At 39.3% G+C, this 22261-nt stretch overlaps 1 protein-coding gene and 1 long non-coding RNA gene across 7 annotated transcripts in view; one reads left to right on the top strand and one right to left on the bottom strand.

Moving 5' to 3' along the window:
• Positions 1-15417, bottom strand: part of LOC140735455 (centriolar coiled-coil protein of 110 kDa-like) — a 58937-nt gene extending 43520 nt beyond the window's left edge. For 2 of the 6 annotated variants that reach the window (XM_073060546.1, XM_073060552.1), the window contains exons 1-2: positions 15158-15416; positions 839-976 (exon numbers count right to left, since the gene is read on the bottom strand). The gene's annotated coding sequence lies outside the window, so the exon portion shown is untranslated. Of the gene's footprint in view, positions 1-838; positions 977-12614; positions 12639-15157 lie in introns of those variants that run through there. The other 4 variants (XM_073060548.1, XM_073060550.1, XM_073060551.1 and 1 more) reach the window with 4 other exon arrangements.
• Positions 15418-15420: 3 nt separating this feature from the next.
• LOC140735457 (uncharacterized) lies at positions 15421-21173 on the top strand. Its single transcript, XR_012100751.1, has 3 exons — positions 15421-15782; positions 18932-19023; positions 19970-21173. It is a non-coding gene; the product is annotated as an uncharacterized lncRNA (long non-coding RNA).
• The last annotated feature ends 1088 nt before the right edge of the window (positions 21174-22261 follow it).

Below are 22261 nucleotides of genomic sequence, written 5' to 3'. Positions count from 1 at the left end.
TTAAAGTAATAGGATTTTAAGTCTGTACGACAAAAAAAGTTTTAAAATAATAGTACGTTCAGGCTAACAATGGAGCCACAATTTATAAAACTTTAATTCTTTACTTTCAAGTAAAATCTTATCACATTTAGAATTACGAAAAAAAAACTGATTACAGTTTTCAAAAGGTTGAGGCAATCTCGAATAAGCATTAAGAAGTTTAACATGATCAGATATACAACCCATCTAAATTCATAAAAAGGACTCCAATACCTTGTTTATTACAACTCGTATCATTCAAAGTTCTGAGTAGGCGGGTTGGGGGAAGGGTGTGTTTCCATGCTATATTATTCTCTGATTATAATGTATTTTGGACAGCACAGGTTAAGGAAGGAAAAAAATAGATCACATTTCAGGGTTCATGAACTTAAACGGGACGCTGGTTAAGACATGCCTACAATGAGTAATTGTATTTATTGTCATTAAAACAATATATACAACTACTCATTGTATGATATGCTAAATAACTGCTTGAGAGACCCACTATATTACCCTCGATGTTCCAACTTGATGAAACACAAGGAATACAAAGACATTTTGACAGAGGACAGTCAAATAAATATAAAAAGTGAAACATAAATATTTTTCTGATTCTATGCTGCATATGCCTCCACCATCCAGGCCACACTCTCTTCTCACTGCTGCCACATGGGAGGTGGTACCAGAGCCTCAGGTCCCAAACCACAAAGTTCAGGAACAATTATTACCTCTTAACCATCAGGCTCTTAAACCAGATGGCAAAACTTCACTCAACTTCATTTGCCTCAACACTGAATGATTCTACAATCTATGGACTTACCTTTGAGGACTCTACAACTCATGTTCTCGATATTTATTATAATTAGTTTTTTTTGCATTTTGCACATTAGTTGTCCATCTTTGTTGTGTGTAGTTTTTCATTGTTTCTATTGGGTTTCTTTGTATTTACTGTGAATGCCTGCAAGGTAATGAATCTCAGGGTGACATATAGTATATGTATTTTGATCATAAATTTATTTTGAACTTTGAATTACAGAAATAGAATTGGCATAAGACTGACCACTTGCTTGCTATTACTTAATGTTTAAGTACAAGGTCAAAAGCAATTGAACTCTCAACAAACAATTTCCTCAAAATTATCTCAAATAACCTTTGTAGTGCTGAGGATGAGAGGTGACCTGATAGAGCGGTATAAGATGAGAGGCATTAATCGTGTGGTTAGTCAGAGGCTTTTTCCCAGGGCAAGAGGGCATAGTTTTTAAGGTGCTTGGAAGTAGGTACAGAGGAGTTGTCAGGGTTAAGTTTTTTTATGCAGAGAGTGGTGAGTGAATGGAATGGGCTGCCAATGACAGTGGCAGATACAATGGGGTCTTTTGGGAGACTCCTGGAAAGGTACATGGAGCTTAGGAAAATAAAGGGCTATAGGTAACCCTAGGTAATTTCTAAGGTAAGGACATGTTCAGCACAGCTCTGTGGGCCAAAGGGCCAGTATTGTGCTATGGGTTTTCGATGTTTTATGGGAAATATTGTGCAGGAATGGAAAGTCAGGAGAACGCACTTCAGTCCTCACTGATAGGGCAGCAGAGGAAAGACTAAGCAGCTTCTAGTTCCTGGGCATCAACTTCTCAGAAGATCTATCCTAGACCCAACGTATTAATGCAATCATGAAGGTGGCACACCAACAGCTATACTGCATTAGAAGTTTGAGATGGTCTGGTGTTTCCCCGAAGACTAGCAAATTTCTACAGATATACTTTGGAGAGCAATCCAACTGTTTGCATTACTGTCTGCTACAGAGCCTCCAATACACAGGATTGAAAGAGACTGCAAAAGGTTGTAGACTCAACCAATTCTATGACAGGCACAAGCCACGCCACCATCAGAAAATCTTCAAAAGGCGGTGCTTCAAGAAGGTGGCATCCATCATTAGCGACTCTCACCATCCAGGATATGCACTTTTCCCATTACTACCATCAGGGAAGAGATAAGAAGGTGCATACTCAATGTTTTAGGAACAGCTTCTTCCTCTTTATCAGATTTCTGAAGTTCATCCCTCATTTGCACTCTTTATTTTATTTCTTATTGTAAGTTATAGTAATTTCTTATGGTTTTGCACTGTACTACTGTCCTGGATGGCAAGGGGTCTTCTTGATGGATGTCACCTTCTTGACATCCAGGAACTTCAAACTGCTTACCCTTTCTACCGCTGACCCCTCAATGAGAATCAATGTATGTTCCCCAACTTCCAATTGCTGAAGTCTACAGTCAGTTCTTTGAGTGCAAGTTTGTTATTGCAACACCACAGAAGTCACCACACTTACAAAAACAACAGGTCTGTGATGCTCCAGCAGGCTCCACCATACCAATACAAATTTAATTCCACCACAGAATACCCAACTTTAATTTTAGACTTTCTCATATTGTCTACTCACAATCACATTTTATCATTCAAATATACACTTCCTGTACTTCCTTAGAAGGTTGGCGTCATTCAATGTCTGTAGTGAGATGCTGAAGATGTTCTATAGGTCAGTTGTGGAGAGCGCCCTCTTCTTTGTGGTGGCGTGTTGGGGAGGAAGCATTAAGAAGAGGGACGCCTCACGTCTTAATAAGCTGGTAAGGAAGGCGGGCTCTGTCGTGGGCAAAGTACTGGAGAGTTTAACATCGGTAGCTGAGCGAAGGGCGCTGAGTAGGCTACGGTCAATTATGGAAAACTCTGAACATCCTCTACATAGCACCATCCAGAGACAGAGAAGCAGTTTCAGCGACAGGTTACTATCGATGCAATGCTCCTCAGACAGGATGAAGAGGTCAATACTCCCCAATGCCATTAGGCTTTACAATTCAACCGCCAGGACTTAAGAACTTTTTAAAAGCTATTATTAATGCTTTTTGAGATAGTGATTTAGATGCATATCATATTTTTTTAATGAGTTAAGTATTGTATGTAATTAGTTTTGCTACAACAAGTGTATGGGACATTGGAAAAAAAAAGTTGAATTTCCCCATGGGGATGAATAAAGTATCTATCTATCTATTGTTACGTACCCGTGACACGTGACAGTGGTACCCTTGTCACGTGACTGGGGTTGAAGTTATACTGGACATGAGGTAATGGTGGAGTGATGTCATTTTCCCGCCAGTAGAGGTCATGTGACAGGTTTTTTTCTACAGGGTATAAAAGGGAGACCCACCCTGTCAGGTGGGGCAGTTCGTGGCTGGATTTGCCAAGATGACTTCATGTTACTGTGTGATTTAATGTGATGACGCAGTTTAGTTAAAAATGAAGTTTTATATAATGCCTAAAGTTTAAAAGGTCAGAGCCAACGGTTTCTTTGCTGATGGAGAGTGAAGAGAAGTTTGGAAAATGGAGATCAAGAAAAATCGATTTTCGATGGATTGACTTCGACCTTGTGTGATCCTCATTCGGAAGGATTTCGTTTACTATTCTCACGATAGTCTCCGCTGGAAAAAGCGGGAGATTGAGAATATTGTGGAAGGAAGGTCAGTCACTTTAAGTTGTTATATTTAATAAAATTCGACGTGGGAGTTCGACGCTGGGAATCGAAGGACATCGACGTGGAAGAGAATTTACATCGCTTTAAAAAGTCTCTCCTTTTAAAAGTACCGTGAGCTTTTGAACTGTCGGCATATCGTTCTTTGAACTGTTTTCTTTCGGCAATTCGCTTTAGAGAACTGAGTTCTTTTCAATACTGCTTTAAAGACTGTTTGGGACTGCAACGCTATTAAGAACTGTTTGATTCAGCTGCCAGCAGCTGGTTTCGGGTCATTGTTTGGGTTTGTTTACATTTGAAGGGGGTTTGTTATCAGTGTTTAATAAACGTGTTATTCGTTATAAAACCCCTTGCCTAACTCATCTATATTATTGTTGCCCGAATACGTAACATAAATATGGGGGCTACGTTCGGAATTGAATTATTTGAGTTTAATAAGCTTTTTGAATTTTGAATCGGTGTTTTGGTAACGGGGATTGCTCGATTCTTTTTGTTTGGTTGGCTTGTGAGTGGTATTCGGCAACGATGAATATTGATGAGTTTCTGGATTCGCCAGACGCGGACTTGTTAGCGAAGGCGAAAAAAACTGAAGTCTCTGAACTTGCTAATCGGTTACATCTTAAAGGGATTTTGCCAACTACATCAAAAGCTGTAATACAGAGAAAGATCGCATCACATTTTGTGGCTTCGGGTCATTTTGAAGAATCGATTTTAGAATCGTTTCCAATAAGTAATCTGGAGATGCAGTTGCAAATTGAACAAATGATGTTAGAAAGGTGTAAATTGGAAGCTGAGCAAAAGCAGAGAGATTTTGAATATGCAATGGAGAAATTAAGGTCTGTAGAACAGTCTGCTGATTCTAAAAAACCGTTTGTTGCTAGCCAAGAAATTAAATTGGTCCCTCCATTTAGTGAAACAGAAGTGGAAAGATATTTTCAACATTTTGAAACTATTGCTCGGATGTTAGAGTGGCCGAAAGATAAATGGTCAGTGTTATTACAGAGTGTAATCAAAGGCAAGGCACGACACGTTTACACAGCTTTAACTGCTGCGCAAGCATTAGATTATGATATTGTGAAAGAAAATATTCTCAAAGCATATGAGTTGGTCCCAGAAGAGTATAGGGAAAGATTCAGGAGTTTGAAAAAGTCTGTGGAAAAGACTTATGTGGAATTTGCCTATGATAAAGCTATGTGTTTTGAGAGATGGGTTTCTTCTAAAAATGTAAATGAGGACTATGATACATTGAGAGAGCTGATTTTGATGGAGGAATTTAAAAGAAGCATTCCTGTTGAAGTAAGGACCTACTTAAATGAGAGGGATACTGATAAATTGCAGGACTGTGCTAGATTAGCTGATGAGTATGTTTTAATCCATAAGAATAAATTTCCTCAGGGTAGAATTTTTAAGAGGAAAAATAATATGGAGACTCCAGGTAAATTAGAAATTAAATCAGAGGTTAATGAGAGAGGTAAGGAGGAAGGAAAACCTGCGAAGGAAAGACAGTTTGGTCTTATTTGTAACTATTGTAAGAAGCCTGGCCATGTAATAGCTAACTGTTTCAAATTGAAAGAGAAAGAGAAGGAAGCAGTTCCAGATGCTTGTGTTCAACATACTGAAGCACCTGTAAAGTTACAGGGTTTGGTAAACACAAATGAGGATTTGTTAGAGTCTGACAAAGTTAGAAAGGGATATGATCATTTTATAACTGAAGGGTTTGTATCCTTGAAAGAAGGATCTACTCTGGTGCCAATAAAGATTCTTAGGGATACTGGAGCTTCTCAATCACTGATGTTAGATAGTGTGTTGAAGTTTAATGAAGAGAGTGATACTGGTGAGGTAAATTACATAAGAGGTGTTGGAAGTGATTTTATGCCTGTACGTTTACATGAAGTAAATTTAAAGTCAGGGTTAGTTACAGGATTTGTTAAGGTAGGATTACAGCATAGCTTACCTGTGAGGGGTATTTCTTTATTGTTAGGTAATGACTTGGCAGGTGGACAAGTTTTTCCTGAAGTGCATTTGACAATGGAGTCAGAGGAACCAGAGGTGAATTCTAACACAGATTCTTCTTGTGTTGTGACTAGAGCTATGGCTAAAAAGATTGATGTGCAGAATGAGGTTGTTACTCATGACTGTTCAACTCAGGATTTGAGTTTTGAGGATGTGTCAGAAACTTTCTTACCTTTGTTGTTTGAACAAGATTCTGGGAGTAAGTCTGACTATGAAGATTTATCTTTGTCTCGGAAGGAGATGATAGCAGAGCAGAATAGAGATCCTGAGATTGTAAAATTAAGGGAACAAGCTTTACTAGGTAGTGAAATTGAGAAGGTGTCAGTAGGATATTATTTGGAAAAAGGAGTGTTGATGAGGAAGTGGAGGTCGCCTACAATTCCTGCAAGTGAGGAATGGAATGTTGTTTACCAGGTAGTTGTTCCTAAAGTTTATCGGAATGAGATTTTGACTTTAGCTCATAGTGTGCCTTTAGGTGGACATCAAGGGGTAAGGAAAACTGTGGACAAGGTTTTAAAACATTTTTACTGGCCTGGTTTAAGAAAAGATGTGGCGATGTTTTGTAAGACGTGCCATACTTGTCAAATTGTGGGTAAACCAAATCAGGTTACACCGGTAGCTCCATTACAACCTATTCCAGCATTTGGTGAACCGTTTTCTAAAGTTATTGTAGATTGTGTTGGTCCATTACCAAAGACAAAAACTGGTTATCAGTATTTGTTGACTATCATGTGTACTTCGTCTAGGTTTCCAGAGGCAGTACCACTTAGGAATATAAAAGCTAAAACTGTGACGAAGGCTCTTATAAAATTCTTTACTTATTTTGGATTGCCTAAGGAAATACAAACTGATCAAGGTAGTAATTTTATGTCTGGATTGTTTCAACAGATAGTTTATAAATTGGGAGCTAAGCAAATTACTTCGTCTGCATACCATCCAGAATCGCAAGGTGCCTTGGAGAGGTTTCATTCTACTCTCAAGAATATGATTAGGACATATTGTGTGGAGAATGAAAGTGACTGGGATGAGAGTATAAACTTACTTTTATTTGCAGTAAGGGAATTGGTACAGGAATCTTTAGGTTTTAGTCCATTTGAACTTGTGTTTGGACATAGAGGTAGAGGACCTTTAGCTTTATTGAAGGAACAGTGGATTAGTAAGGAAGTGCATACTAATTTGTTGGACTATGTTTTGAAATTTAAGGACAGGTTACATAAAGCTTGTAGCTTAGCCAAGGAAAATTTGAAGTTGGCTCAGGAGAAAATGAAGACTTGGTATGATAAGGAAGCTAGGATGAGGATGTTTAAGCCTGGAGATAAGGTGTTGGTTTTTTTCCCAGTGCAGACAAATCCTTTACAAGCTAGATTTCATGGACCTTATGAAATTGTGTCTAGAGTTAATGATGTGGATTATGTAATAAAAACTCCAGATCGTAGAAGGTCAATACAACTTTGCCACATAAATATGATTAAACCATATTTTGAGAAACAATCTGATACTGTGACTGTTGTGGTTAGTGAGAATGAGTTGGATTTAACTGGGAACATGATAGATGATTCATCTGACTTTCATTCTAAATCTAACATTGTTTCTGTTAGGTTACCTAATTCGACTATTTTGGAAAATATGGATGAGAAATTAGCACATTTACAGCTAGAGCAGAAACAACAGATGAAGGAATTGATTTTTAAGTATAAGGATTTGTTTCCAGATGTTCCGAGAAGGACTACTATAGCTTCACATGATGTAGATGTTGGAGATGCCAAACCTATTAAACAACATCCATATAGAATGAACATGGAAAAATGTGAACTTGCTGAGAAAGAAATTGAATACATGTTAGAGAATGATATTATTAGACATTCTAACTCGAATTGGAGTTCGCCATGTGTTATGGTGCCAAAACCTGATGGTAGTATTAGGTTTTGTACGGACTATAGAAAGGTGAATGCTGTAACGAAAACAGATGCATATCCAATTCCTAGAGTAGATGATTGTGTAGATAAAGTTGGAAAAGCAAAGTTCCTTACAAAGATTGATTTATTGAAAGGGTATTGGTGTGTTCCACTAACGGACAGAGGTAGAGAGATTTCTGCATTTGTAACTCCATCTGGGTTATATGAGTATAATGTTCTTCCATTTGGGATGAAGAATGCTCCAGGTACTTTTCAGAGGATGATTAATTCTGTGATTCAGGGTTTGAAAGATACTGATGCTTATATTGATGATTTAGTGACAGGAAATGATACTTGGGAAGCACACATTATTGGGGTGGAGAAATTGTTTGAAAAGCTTTCAAAAGCTAACTTGACTATTAATTTAGCCAAGAGTGAATTTGGACATGCTACTGTGACTTACCTTGGTTATGTTGTGGGTCAAGGTAAGGTAGCTCCTGTTCAGGCAAAAGTTCAGGCAATTTTGGAGATTCCCACTCCGACGGGGAAAAAAACTCTCAGAAGGTTTTTGGGAATGGTAGGATATTATCGAAAATTTTGTAAGAATTTTGCTAATGTTGCCCTTCCATTAACTAACCTTCTGCAGAAGAATGTGAAGTTTGTATGGACAGTGTTTTGTCAGGAAGCATTTGAAAAATTGAAAACAATGATATGTGAACAACCTGTGCTTAAGGCACCTGACTTTGAAAAACCTTTTTCATTAGCTGTAGATGCTAGTGATGAAGCTGCGGGGGCAGTATTGATGCAAAGGAATGAGGGTGATGAGGTTGATCATCCGGTAGCATACTTTTCTAAGAAATTTAATAAGCATCAAAGAAACTATTCAACAATAGAGAAAGAATTGTTATCTCTTGTTTTGGCTTTGAAATATTTTGAGGTATATGTTGGTACAACTCAAAAACCACTTATTGTTTACACTGATCATAATCCGTTAGTTTTTCTGAGTAAGATGAAAAACAAAAACAGAAGATTGTTAAATTGGAGTTTGATGTTACAAGAGTACAATATTGTGATAACTCATATTAAAGGTAAAGATAATGTGGTTGCTGATTGTCTATCTCGATATTGAATGTACAATGTTTTTTTTTGGAGTGGTTTTTTTTATTGTAACACTCCTACTGTATTGTATATTGTGTATGTTATATAATTTATACATTTGTTTTTTTTGTAAGTAATTGTTAAAAATTTTTGTTCTTGATAGACCAAAAATGTTTTTTTTGGAGGGAGGTGTTACGTACCCGTGACACGTGACAGTGGTACCCTTGTCACGTGACTGGGGTTGAAGTTATACTGGACATGAGGTAATGGTGGAGTGATGTCATTTTCCCGCCAGTAGAGGTCATGTGACAGGTTTTTTCTACAGGGTATAAAAGGGAGACCCACCCTGTCAGGTGGGGCAGTTCGTGGCTGGATTTGCCAAGATGACTTCATGTTACTGTGTGATTTAATGTGATGACGCAGTTTAGTTAAAAATGAAGTTTTATATAATGCCTAAAGTTTAAAAGGTCAGAGCCAACGGTTTCTTTGCTGATGGAGAGTGAAGAGAAGTTTGGAAAATGGAGATCAAGAAAAATCGATTTTCGATGGATTGACTTCGACCTTGTGTGATCCTCATTCGGAAGGATTTCGTTTACTATTCTCACGATAGTCTCCGCTGGAAAAAGCGGGAGATTGAGAATATTGTGGAAGGAAGGTCAGTCACTTTAAGTTGTTATATTTAATAAAATTCGACGTGGGAGTTCGACGCTGGGAATCGAAGGACATCGACGTGGAAGAGAATTTACATCGCTTTAAAAAGTCTCTCCTTTTAAAAGTACCGTGAGCTTTTGAACTGTCGGCATATCGTTCTTTGAACTGTTTTCTTTCGGCAATTCGCTTTAGAGAACTGAGTTCTTTTCAATACTGCTTTAAAGACTGTTTGGGACTGCAACGCTATTAAGAACTGTTTGATTCAGCTGCCAGCAGCTGGTTTCGGGTCATTGTTTGGGTTTGTTTACATTTGAAGGGGGTTTGTTATCAGTGTTTAATAAACGTGTTATTTGTTATAAAACCCTTCGTCTAACTCATCTATAATTATTGTTGCCTGAATACGTAACACTATCTATCTATCTACATATTAAAAGCCTGTGTAAGTCAGCTTGAGAGTTTCCCCTCGTGTCCACTCCAAAGCGCACTTTTAGCTGCTGCTTCTAATGACTTTCATCCCTGTCACCTTCGCTCTTTAGTTTTCTCATTGTACTCTTTGAACACCTCAGTCATGTCATCTTGGCTCCAGTACACCACATTTAGCAACTCTATCCTTTCAAATCCTTATCAAACAAGTTTGTTAGTTATTGTCACAGTCTAAAATTTGATTCAATGTTAGAAAAGTTTATAGCTTCCATCCACAGTCCTCTTGCCAATCCTCAAAGGATTTAAGGAAGCAACCTGCTACTTCTGAACACTAACCTCAAAAGGATTCAAAGGTTCACTTATTATCCAAGTATACAACTCTGACATTCTTCTCTTTCTAGCCGCAAAACCAAGAAACAAAGAACGGCAACACGATCATTGCTCATCAACCCCCAGCTCCACCCCCACCAGTAAAGTTAACAAAAAAATTCAACAAGAACATCAACCCCTAGACCCCTCTCCCTCCCACAAAAAAATGGGCAAAAACACAGAATATAAAAAAAACTATAAGACTGAAAAAGTCCATAGGCAATAGTCCAAATCCATACTGAAAAGTGCAGAAGATCATTGATAACATTCTCTGGGCACAGCGGCAGGCCACACAAGCTCTCCACCAGCAATCAGAAGGCAGGCAGCTGGTGCTCTCCTTCCACATTTGCCTCAATGTTTCAATCTCCCTCATTGCTTTAATCAGTGAACAATGAAAGCTTTCATCAGCAAAATGGAGTCGAACATTGACTTGCACCTCTCTCTCCGCAATCTCCTCACCTCAAGTACCACATGCACCTACCCAGCACACCTGTAATTTGCTCAGAACTCTCGCTCAACACAAGCCCCCAATGCTGACCCCATTAAATCTACAATCACTACTTCTGATAACTCCCTCCAGAAATGTGTGTCACTTCCTGGTCCCTATAGAGTCAGCAGTGCTTCTCATATTTGGCTACTCCTTCAAATGCCTCTCAATGCAATTGGGCTAAAAATCAGGCCCTTTTTTATGAAACTATTTGTGGACTTGTGCTATTCAGACTGTCACATTTCTCACGTTCAAACAAAAACAACTTTAAAAAATTGCCTTATAGCATTTTGGCACTGCCTGTGGTTGTGCTAGTAGGTGAGTAAGTATAAATCTTTCTTCAAGAGATTTATACAACAGAGTAATTAGAATTCCTTGTCTGTCTTGGTTTGAATACAATTTAATTTACTCGATTCACTGGAATAGAGCTAGATGGCACAGTGGTACAACTAATAGAATGATAGTACCAGGTTCAACCCTGACCTTGTGTACTGTTTGTGAGTTTGCATGTTCTCTCTGTGATGGTGTCCTGTCTTTGCAGTGGATGGCAAAGTCCTCAGGCTGCAGTGCTGCATCTGAAATAGTGGGAATGAGCCATTTCTCCAAGAAGCAAAATACGCAGAAGCCCATCATGTCTCTCTGGCACAGCAACCTTGCTCTGAGGGCTTCAACTTTATTTTCTAGAGACTGTACATTCACCAGCAGGATAGTAGGGATTGTGTGCGGGGGGGGGGGGGGGGGGAGGTGTGGGGGATGGTTGTGTAAGGGCTCTGCCCTTCAATCTTACTTGCAGACCAGCACGCATTCCACATTTCATTTTTCTTAAAGGGAAACTGCGCTTGCAACCCAAATCTATAGTCCAGGGTCTTCTGATTTTGAGAATCGATAATTTTTTAAAAAGACAAAACGATGTTGGATGTGGGCATGGAGGGTGGAGGTGTGGGTTGAGGTGGGTGTAAAGATGCAGGTGAGAGTGGGAAACTGGTGGAAATGATATAGATTAGGACAGGATTAGTGTACAATTGGGTGCTTAACAGTTGGTGCAGAGTTGGTGGAGAAGTTATTTTATGCTGTCCCTTTCAAAGAAGGCATTGTAATACATCTCAGTAGGAAGAATAAAGAGGCAATGTATTCCCTGGAAAATGAGTCCAAACAAGAACAGAGCCAGCTGACAGAATAGATATACTAACAATATGAAATTATCACTCACAAGGATTCTCAAGAGGGACTAGAGCTCACAACACTTTAAGAAATAATGACACAAAAATCGAGCTCACTGCAAGAGGAATGGAACATAAAAGCAGAGAAGTTATACATAATCTGAAGAGCGCTCAATTTGGTTACCATGAAGTACTATCAACTGTAAAAATGTTTTTTAAAACACTCCAAAAAAATTTTTTTTAATATTTGAAGGATACCTGAACTTACGGTTCATTTACTCGAGGGAAGACAGAATTAATATCTCTGTACTTAACTGTGTGCATTTTTCATTATTGTCTAGTATATAACATCCTTTTTCAAGCAACACACCAATGCCAGTCATTCAATCATACTGTCGTCTCCACTCTGTCACAGATCCTTCAGCTCTCTGTGCCATTCATTCCCCTTCTCTTTAGTTTAAAGCATTTGTTTCCTAACTTAGTTAAACCTCATGAAAGCTACTGACCCTATTCAACTGCTTTTCCCCAATGGATACTGTCCAACCTGCTCAGTATTTCTAGCGTATATTTTCCCTACAGGCTTCTGCATAAAGGTTGGTTTAGCTGTGGTCAGTTTGCAAACTTGCCCAAGTCTTAAGTTGTGACTTCTATTGTGCCCATTTACTTCTATTTGTGCCAGCAACTCATCGATCCTAGCATATCGGTTAGCATAATGCTTCACAGTGTCAATCTGTAAGGAGTTTTTACTTTCTCACTGTGTCTATGTGCATCTAAAGATGCACCAGTTTCCTCCCACATTCGAAAGCTGTTCACATTCAAAAGGGTAACCAAGTTGTGGGCATACTATGCTGACACTTGTGGGCTGCCCCCCAGCACATCTTGAACTGTGTTGGTTGTTGATTTAAACAACGCATTTCATTGTGTGTTTCAATGTACATGTGACAAATAAAGCTAATCTTTACTTTCAGAAAAAAATTGCTTTTACCTTTCAATTTTTCTTTATCCTAACTACGGTATTTGGTAGTACATTCCCTCTCCACTGTTGAACAGTAGGGTTACATTTGCTGCACTCAAATCTACTGGAACCCTTCCAAGTTACAAGGAATTCTATAAGATCAAAACCATTCCATTTCGTCAAGAGTTCTGACATATTTTTATTTTCCATTATAATTTTTCTTGCAGGAACATGTAAAGTTGCTGCACAAGACACAATCAATGGCCATAGCTAAAAGAACTAAACTAGAATGTTTGTCAATGTTAGCAGTGAGAGTAAAACTGAGTTAATGTTACAGATGGAGAACTGACAACAGAACCAGCAGTTCTATTAAAACAGAGAAGGTGTTACCTGAGATTCTTAAATTCAATTTTGAGTTCAGAAGGCTAGATAAAATTTATATTCTTATTGAATTTTTGAGTCCAGAAGTCCATATGAAAAATGGTGTGGTTTTCATTAAGGTAAAGCAATGCAGGAAAGCAAAGGCAAAAAGACAGATAGATCAGAATGGGATCTGATCTGATATTAATAGAGAGCAGGTAGCAACACTCAAGGATAAAGGAGGGAATATGTGCTTGGAGTCAGAGGGTGTGGGAGGTCCTAAATGAACATTTTACATTAGTATTTACCAAGAAGGACTTGGAGGATAGAGTTATATGAAAGTAGTCCTCGGTCTCTTAAAGAATATTACGGTGTTAAGTCTACAAAGCCTGACTGGATATAACCCAGGTGATTGAGAGAGACAAGAAATGATATTGATGAGGCCTTGACAAATAATTTCAGGGCCTCTTTAACCACAGGTGAGGCCCTGGAGGACTAGGAAATAGCTAATGATGTTCAATCTTCAAGAAGGAAATAGGGATATATCTGGAAGCTACAGCCAGTGAATCTCATATGAGTGGAAGGGAAGTTACAGAGACGATTTTTAGGAAATGAATTTATGAACATTTGAAAAATTATGCTGTAATTAGGGGCAGTCAGCAGGCCACATCTTACTAACTTAATTAAGAACTTTTCAAGAGGTGAATACAATGATTGAAGAGCTATTGATGTTATCTACATAGATTATAGTGAGGTATTTGACTAGGTCCCCCCCCCCCCCCATAGAAGGCTCATCCAAACGATTAAGATGTGTGGGATCTACGTGAATTGGCCATTTGGATTCAGAAGTGGCTTGCTAATAGAAGACAGAGGGTAGTGGTGGATAGGACTTATTCTAGCTGAAGATTTGTGAATAGAGGTATTCCAAAGGGATCCATACTGGATCCTCTGCTGTTTGTGATAAAAATGACCTGGATGAAAATGTATACAGGTAGGTTAGTAAGTTTGCAGACAATACAAAACATTGGTGGTGGTATTATGTATGGATCACATAGACGAATGCCGAAGAATACAGCGGATAGAGATCAGTTGCAGATATGGGTGGAGAAATGGGCAGATAAAGTTTAACCTGGCCAAATATGAAGTGTTGCACTTTGTGAGATCAAATGTAAAGAGACAGTACCCTGTTAATGACAAGACACTTCACAGTGTTGATGTGCCGAGGGATCTTGGGGTCCAAGTCCAAATCTGCCTGAAAGTTACTATATAGGTTGATACAGTAAAGGCAGTGTATGGCATGCTTACTCTATATCAAATTAAATTCAAGAGTCGGGAAGTTAAATTCATAAAACTCTAGTGTCCATTTCTGTTGTGCCATTATAGGAAGGCTGTTGAGGTATTGGAAAGGGCGCACAAGAAGCTTACTGGGTGAGAGGACATCTGCTGTCAGAAGTTAAACAAACCTGGATTGTTTTCTGTGGAGTGGCAGAGGCTGAGGGGGATCTGACAGAGGTTTCTAAGATAATGAGATCGAAATGTCTAATATCAGAGGCCCTGTATTTAAGGTAAGTGGGGTTAAGTTCAAGGCAGATGTGGGACACAAGTTCTTTTTCCACACACACAAAGTGATGGGCATCTGGAATGTACTGCCAGGGATTGTGATGGAGGCAAATACAGCTGAGATATTAACAGGAATGTTAGATAAGCACATGAAGGTGCAGGAAATGGAAGCAGATGGACACCATTCAGCAGAAAGGATTAGTTTAGTTAGGTATTTGATTACTAATTTAATTAGTTCGGCACAATATTGTGGACCAAAGTGTTTTACCTGCGTTGTACATCATAAATATTTCATCCTATTGAATGGCAATGCAGACATTAAGTGCCCAATGGCCTCACCTGCCTCTCACTCATACCAATGTGGTTTGAAATACAGAAATGCCTAACTTCACAAATATAACATTGCACATTAAGAAAATAGCAGTACATGGCAAAGAATGAAGCGACGAGAGTGTAAACGAACATCAACAGCCTTGTTTTTGGGCAGATGGTAATATTTACAACTGACAGTAAATCACATGACCAGCAAACAATAACTGGCAGCCTTAATCAACAAACCCTTAAAAAAGTTCGCCTTGCAAATCGAAAATAGGTTGTAAGCGAATCCACAAGGATAGATATAAAAGCATTAACAGCGTGAACAGCGGACTTACCAGATCAAGCTGACACCAGGACGAGAACTGCACCGGTTCGGAGAGTCGCCCAGTATCTGTTAAAATGCGGCCTTTGAAGAGGAGCGCGGCTGCTGCTCTCACACGGTTTGACTGCAGCGCAGGCTCTGGATCGTGAGCTGCCCTGCAAAGGGGGCAGAGACGGTTGCCCTAGTTCGGCCTGTTGTGAGCGCCTCGGGAGGAGGAGGCGCTGCCGCCACTATCCCGCTTCCCGCACCGACAGGCGCCCGCCATCTGCCAAGCTCAAACGGGCCAACGTCACCTGGCAACCAGGCCCGCACCTCATTGGCTGTGACTGACGGCGACATTTCCGGGTCGATTCCTACCACATGGCTACTCCGGGGCAATGGAGCTGAGCTCCTCTGTCGTCTCTTTACCATGATTTGTCTCAAATGTGGACTCTCTCCGGGATTACCTCCTTGCAGCTGCAGTATCCAACTGTTGCTATCATTCTCTGCCCTCCTGCGTTTCTAATTGTTGTACTATTCCGATCTATTGTAGCCAAATCGCCTGAAATCCGCAGTGGATTTGAGAACTAAAGCCAGGACACAGAATGAAGCCATTCAATCCAGGGATGGAAGAGCAACCATCCCATTCATCTTGTCTGGTACTTTATGAAAAATCTTATCATAAATATTTACGACAAAGTTAAGCAGTAATTTCATATGCACATATCATGGGACAGCTCGCAAAACACAGGAGGGATTCAGCAAGTCAGGCAGCATCTATGGAAAAGAATAAATATTCGGAAGGCATTGATAAGGTGATAAGGAGGCTGCTTAACAAGGTAAAATCCTATGGTGTTATAGGAAAGATAGTGGCTGGCATGGATAGAGGAATGGGTGACAGGTAGGAGGCAACGAGTGAGAATAAAGGGGGCTTTTTCTAGTTGGCTGCCAGCGACTAGTGGTGTTCGTCAGGGGTCAGTATTGCGACCATTGCTTTCACATTGCCAATGATGTGGATAATGGAACTGATGGCTTTGTGGAAAAGTATGCGAGTGATATGAAGATAGGTGGAAAGGTAGATAGTGCTGAGGAAGCAATGCAATTGCAGCAGGACTTAGACAAATTGGAAGAATGGGTTAAAAAGTGGCAGATGGAATACAGTGTTGGGAAATGTTTGATCATGTATTTTTGGTAAAAGGAAGCATGGTGTGGACTATTATCTAAATGGGGAGAAGGTTCAAACATCAGAGGTGAAGTGGGACTAAGGAGTCCTCGTGCAAGACTCCCAGAAGGTTAATTTACAGGTTGAGTCTATGGTAAAGAAGGCAAATGCATTGTTGGCATTTATTTAAAGGAGAATAGAATATAAAAACAAAGAGATGATGCTAGGCTTTATAAGACAGTAGTCAGGCTGAACTATTGTCAATAGTTTTGGGCCCCTTATCTCCGAAAGGATGTATTGTCATTGGTGCCATCTTACCAGTGCCCAATACTAGAGTAATAGGACTGCCTTACTCCTGAAATCCTCTAGTTATAAAGACTAAAATATTGTTTACCTTTCTATTTGCTCGCTACAAATGTTTATTTGGCCTTTATCGATGAGTACATGCATGCCTTGGTGCCTTTGAACTTCAATATCCTGTACTATATAATCTCACTATTGAATGAACAGTATGCTTTTTGATTATGTTCAACAAACGTCTTCACTCAAGGAGTCATCAGAGTGTGGAATGAGCTGCCAGCACAGGTGGTGGTTGCGAATTCAATTTCAACAAGTTTGGATAGGTACATGGATAGTAGGGGTATGGAGGGCTATAGTCCCGATGCAGTTTGATGGGAGTCAGCAGTTTCAATGGTTTTGACGTGGACCAGATGGGCCAAAGGGCCTGTTTCTGTGCTGTACTTCTCCATGACTCTGAAAATCCAAGTAAATGACATTCACTGCCTCTCCCTTGTCCATGATGCTTGTTACTTTCTCGAAGAACACTAACAGATTTGTCAAGCAAGATTTCCCTTGACAAAAACCATGCTGATTTTGGCTTATTTTATCACTAGTCTCCAAGTTCCTTGAAACCTCACCCTTAATAATAGACTCCAACACTTTCCCAATCACTGAGGTGAGGTTAACTGGCCTATAATTTCCTTTCTTTTGCTTTCCTCCCTTCTTAAAGAGTGGAGTGACATTTGTAATCCTCCAGGACCATGCCAGAATCAAGTGATTCTTGAAAAATCATGACCAATGCATCCACTAACTTAGGCAATCTGTCTCAAGACTCTGGGATGTAGTCCATCTGGCCCAGGTGACTTATCCACCTTAAGACCTTTGAGTCTGCCTAGAACTTTTCCTCTGTAATAGCAGTGGCACTCCCTCCTGCTCCCTGACACTCACTGACCTCTGGCACACTGCTAGTGTCTTCCACAGTGAAGACAGATGCAAAGTACCCATTAAGTTCATTTGCCATTTCTTTGTCCCCCATTACTACCTCACCAGCATCATTTTCCAGTGGTCCAATATCAACTCTCACCTCCCTTTTATTCTTTATACAACTGAAAAAAACTTTTGCTATCCTGCTTCATATTATTGGCTAGTCTGCCCTCATTTCATCTTTTCTCTTCTTATAGCCTTTTTAGTTGCCTTCTGATGGATTTTAAAAGCTTCCCAATTATGCAACTCGTTTTTGATACTTTAAATGTCCTTACCTTGGCTTTTATGCAGTCTTTGTCTTCCCTTGCTGCCATGGTTGCCTACCCGTGCCATTTTAGAACTTCTTCCTCTGTGGGACATATCTACCCTGTGCCTTGTGAACTACTCCCAGAAACTTCACCACCTCTGCTCTGCTGTCATCCCTGCCAGTATCCTCCTCCAATTCACCTGGGCAAACTCCTCTCTCATACCTTGGTAATTCGCTTTATTCCATTGTGATACTGATACTTGTGAGATATGCCTCTTCCTCTCAAATTGCAGTATGAATTCAATCATATTATGATCACTGCCTCCTAAGGGTTCCTTTACATTAAGTTCCCTAATGAGATCTGGGTTATTACACAACACCCAATTTCAGATGGCCTTTCCCTGAATAGGCTCAAGAACAAGCTGTTCTAAAAAGCTTAGGGATTTAACAAATTCCCTTTTTTGCGATCCAACGTCAACCTAATTTTCCCAATCCCCTTGCATATTGAAGTCCTCTGTTACATTGTGTCATTACCCTTATTACATGCCTTTTCCAGTTCCCTTTGCAATCTCAACCCCACATCTTGGCTAGTATTTGGAGGGCTATATATGATTCCCATAATGGTTTTATTATCCTTACAGTTTCTTAACTCTACCCACAAAGTTTCAACATTCTCTGACCCTATGACATCTCTTTCTAAAGATGTAATTCCATCTTTTACCAACAGAGCCACACCACCATCTATGTCCTTTTGATACAAAGTATATCCCTTAATGTTAAGTAAGTGTTCTACTTATTGTATTCAGTTGGAAGTGCTGGCTTTGGAAAGGACAAGATATAACATTGCCACGTTTATGTATGACAGGAGACACACCTTGTTTATATAGAAACCTTGATGCCCAGAACTAATCAGTCACCCTGTAAGATTCTCTTCATCTCCATACAATACTGAGTTGTTGAGAGCTGTAAAAAAAAGCAAGAGATACTGTTGCATAAATAAATAAGACCTGCTAATTATTATTGTTAACAACAGGTTAAGAGGGGGGTGGCATGGGGTGGTTTGCATTGCTGAGAAAGTTGCCTTTTTCAAAAACAGTGAGGATAATCTTAGATTTCTACTACATTTTTGTGTCCAGTTCTGAACATCATACTTTGGGAAGGATGTCAAGACCCTGGTGAAGATAGAAAGGAGATTTCGTGGAATGGATATCAGTGACAAAAGAAATCAGTTAAGTGAAGGAACAATCTGGAATTGTTCTCCTTGATACACATGCTGTCAATCAATTGAACAAAAAAGCATTTTATTATCAATTCTAATTGTAATACATAATGATTACCACAGGGGAGCACAATGTTAATGTTACAATTTTGGAAAAAGAACTGAATATGTTGGAACTCAAGAGCATCTGCTGTAAATCTGGAGCAATGCATACAAATTGCTGGAGGAACGCTGCAGGCCGGGCAGCAATAATGGAGGAAATAAAGAGTTGACATTTCGGACTGAGACGTAGACTGTTTATTTCTCTTTATAGATGCTGCCTGACCTGCTGAGTTCCTCCAGAATTTTGTGTGTGTTACATATGTTGAAAATCCAAAATATAAAACAGAAAATGCTGGAAGCACTTTGCAGTTCAGGAAAAACCTTCAGAACATGGAACCGTTAATATTTCAAGTTAGTTTCGGTTGTGGAGTCCCAGACCTGGAAAGCTGTTCCTGTTTCCACAGATGCTGTAGAGCATTTCCAGCACTTTTTATCTGAGAAAATTTGAACTATTTTATTAAGTTTGTTGCTGACTTTAAGAGTGGAGCTCAGCACAGAGCTTGTTCTTTTAAGTATTTAAAGCTCGTGCCAGATTAGGTAGATTAGAGAGGGGCAGGATCCACAATATTAAGTTCAATAAGATCTGATTTAGGTTAGACATCTCAGAAGTTGCTTCTTCCAAAGGCTGGAAAACATTATCCTTTTTAGTGATGCAGAGTGGTGTTCTGAATTTCTTCAGATAAGAACAAAACCTTCTGGTTGGATCCATGGCATGCCCAACAAAATAGAGAGTCTGCAGGGTATTTAGACCCAGCAAACGTTTTAGTAATAATTTTGATTGTTGATCATTGCATAGAGGAATAACAATAAATTACACACAGTGGCTTGTGTTTTTAACTTTTTTTCCTCACAGAGATCCCATGCTTGTGATAGAGACTTGAGATAGGTCATCTGGGTGAGTGGTGTCCTAATAACAAACTTGCACTCAATGTCAGCAAGACCAAGGAACTGGTAGTGGACTCCAGGAAGCGGAGGTCAGGTGAACATGCACTAGTCCCAATTGAGGTGTCTGCAGCGGAAACAGTAACTATATTCAAGTTCCTCGGTGTCAACATCTCAGAGGGACAAGTGCCTAGATGCAGCCAAGATGAAGGCACAACAGGATCTCACCTTAAAAGTTTATGGAGATTTGGCATGTCATCGAAGAAACTCGACAAACTTCTACAGATGTATAGGGGAAAGCATTTTGACTGATTGCTTGACAGCCTCATATGGAAACTCCAATGCACAGGAGCACAAGAGGCTACAGAGAGTGGTATGCTCCCTTCTCACTACTATCAACCAGGCACCTTCACCAGGTTCAGGAACAGTTATTACCCTACAACCATCAGGTTTCCGAAGCAGCGTGGATAACTTCACTCACATCAACACTGAACTGCAACCTATAGACTCACTTTCAAGGACTACAACTCATATCCTCAGTATCTTTGTTTATTGTTATTTGCATGATTTCTCTTCTTTTGCACATTGGTTGTTCATCAGTCTTTATTTGTGTGTGGGTTTTTGTGGATTGTATTGTATTTCTTTATTTTCCTGTAAATGCCTGCAAGAAATATTGTAATCTCAAGGTAGTATACGGTGACATATACATGCTTTGATAATAAATTGACTTTGCTGGATTCTTTCAACCCTCGCCATACTTGACATCTACGAGAGGCAATGTCTCAGGAAGGGAACATCTATCATCAGAGACCACCTGGGCCATGCCCTCTTCTAGATGCTGCCATCAGGCACGGAGGGTACAGGTGTTTGAAGACCCATACCTCAAGGTTCAACAAAACCTTCTTCCCCACTGCCATCAAGTTCTTGAACCAGTCTGATAATCCTTAACATTATCTTAGAATTGTTTTTCTTATCTCTCTCAATCTTGCACTAGTGTTGTTAAACTTATTTTGTATTTTATTTTGCAAATTATGTATAACTTATGTTAATTTAAGTTTATGTTAACTTTATGTTTGTCCTTATCTTGTAATGTACTGTTTTGGTGTTGCAAAAAGTTAAATTTCATGGCATTTACACCCTGTGTAGTTACACCAATAACAAGAATAAACCAACTTTCAGTTGGACTGTACTTTGTCTATATTGTAATGCACAAGTTATCACAATTGTATTAGGTCAACTGGATGGGCCAGATGATATTTCCCATTTCCTTATAATTTATATTTTCAAAAGGTTAAGTGGAGATTAAATAGAGTATAATAAGCTGTAAGGATTCTAATGAAATAGGGAGAGAAATTCTCAGCTAATTGGCCACCAGCTGACAGTAACATTGCCCTGCAGTTTTAATCTGTGTTGTGTCCTGCTAAAAGTTTCCAATTCTGCTGAATGCTCTATTTCTATTTATATTGTAAGTTTATCTGTCAGACAATCTGCATTTCTAGGATCAAGGCCAAGCACACAACGAACTCTTCTCTTGGCTCAGTAGAAAAACATCGTCAATATTGCAGCTTAATAAATCTCCTCAGAGAATTAGAGCAATTCAGTATAGGAATAGGCCCTTTGGCTTAACTTGTCCGTGCCAACCAAAATAGCTAACTGGGCTAATCTATCTTTAACTCATATTCCTCTAAAACTTTCCTATCCATATAACCATTCAAATCAACTGTTGTAATCACAGTTGCTGAAACCACTTCCTCTGGCAGCTCATCCCATATAGTCACCATTCTCTGTGGAAAAACTTGCAAGTAATTCTACTGACTTGTTTCATCTGACAAGTAATCTGCCAATCAATATATTTGCCATTAATAATTAACTAAAAGTTAAATTGTCATTACTTTTACCTCAATAATATGTTTCTGTTGAGTATGAAACAGCTTCCAAAAGACTAATATTTAATCACTGGAGTCTCCAGGATAATCTGGCTAGGTTGTGAACATATATTAACTATTAAAGTATCCTTCCTGCAATATATTCTCAAACAGCATGATTGTACTTAAACTGTTAGTTTTTGATACCCATTTCTAGTTAATTCAATGGCATAGACGTTTATAAAATTATTAGAATGGTTACATCAGAGAGGAAGCCATTTAGCCCATCATGTCCATGCATAGTAGAATTAAGAGTTATGGAGAAAAGGCAGGAAGGTGGAGCTGGGTCCACGGCCAGTTCAGCCATGATCTTATTGAATTGTGGAGCAGACCCAAAG

Source organism: Hemitrygon akajei, chromosome 11, assembly GCF_048418815.1.
Source record: "Hemitrygon akajei chromosome 11, sHemAka1.3, whole genome shotgun sequence".
In the NCBI taxonomy this organism is placed as follows: domain Eukaryota; kingdom Metazoa; phylum Chordata; class Chondrichthyes; order Myliobatiformes; family Dasyatidae; genus Hemitrygon; species Hemitrygon akajei.
The sequence above is the reverse complement of the archived record's forward strand: the minus strand, read 5'-3'. Positions and strand labels throughout refer to the sequence as shown.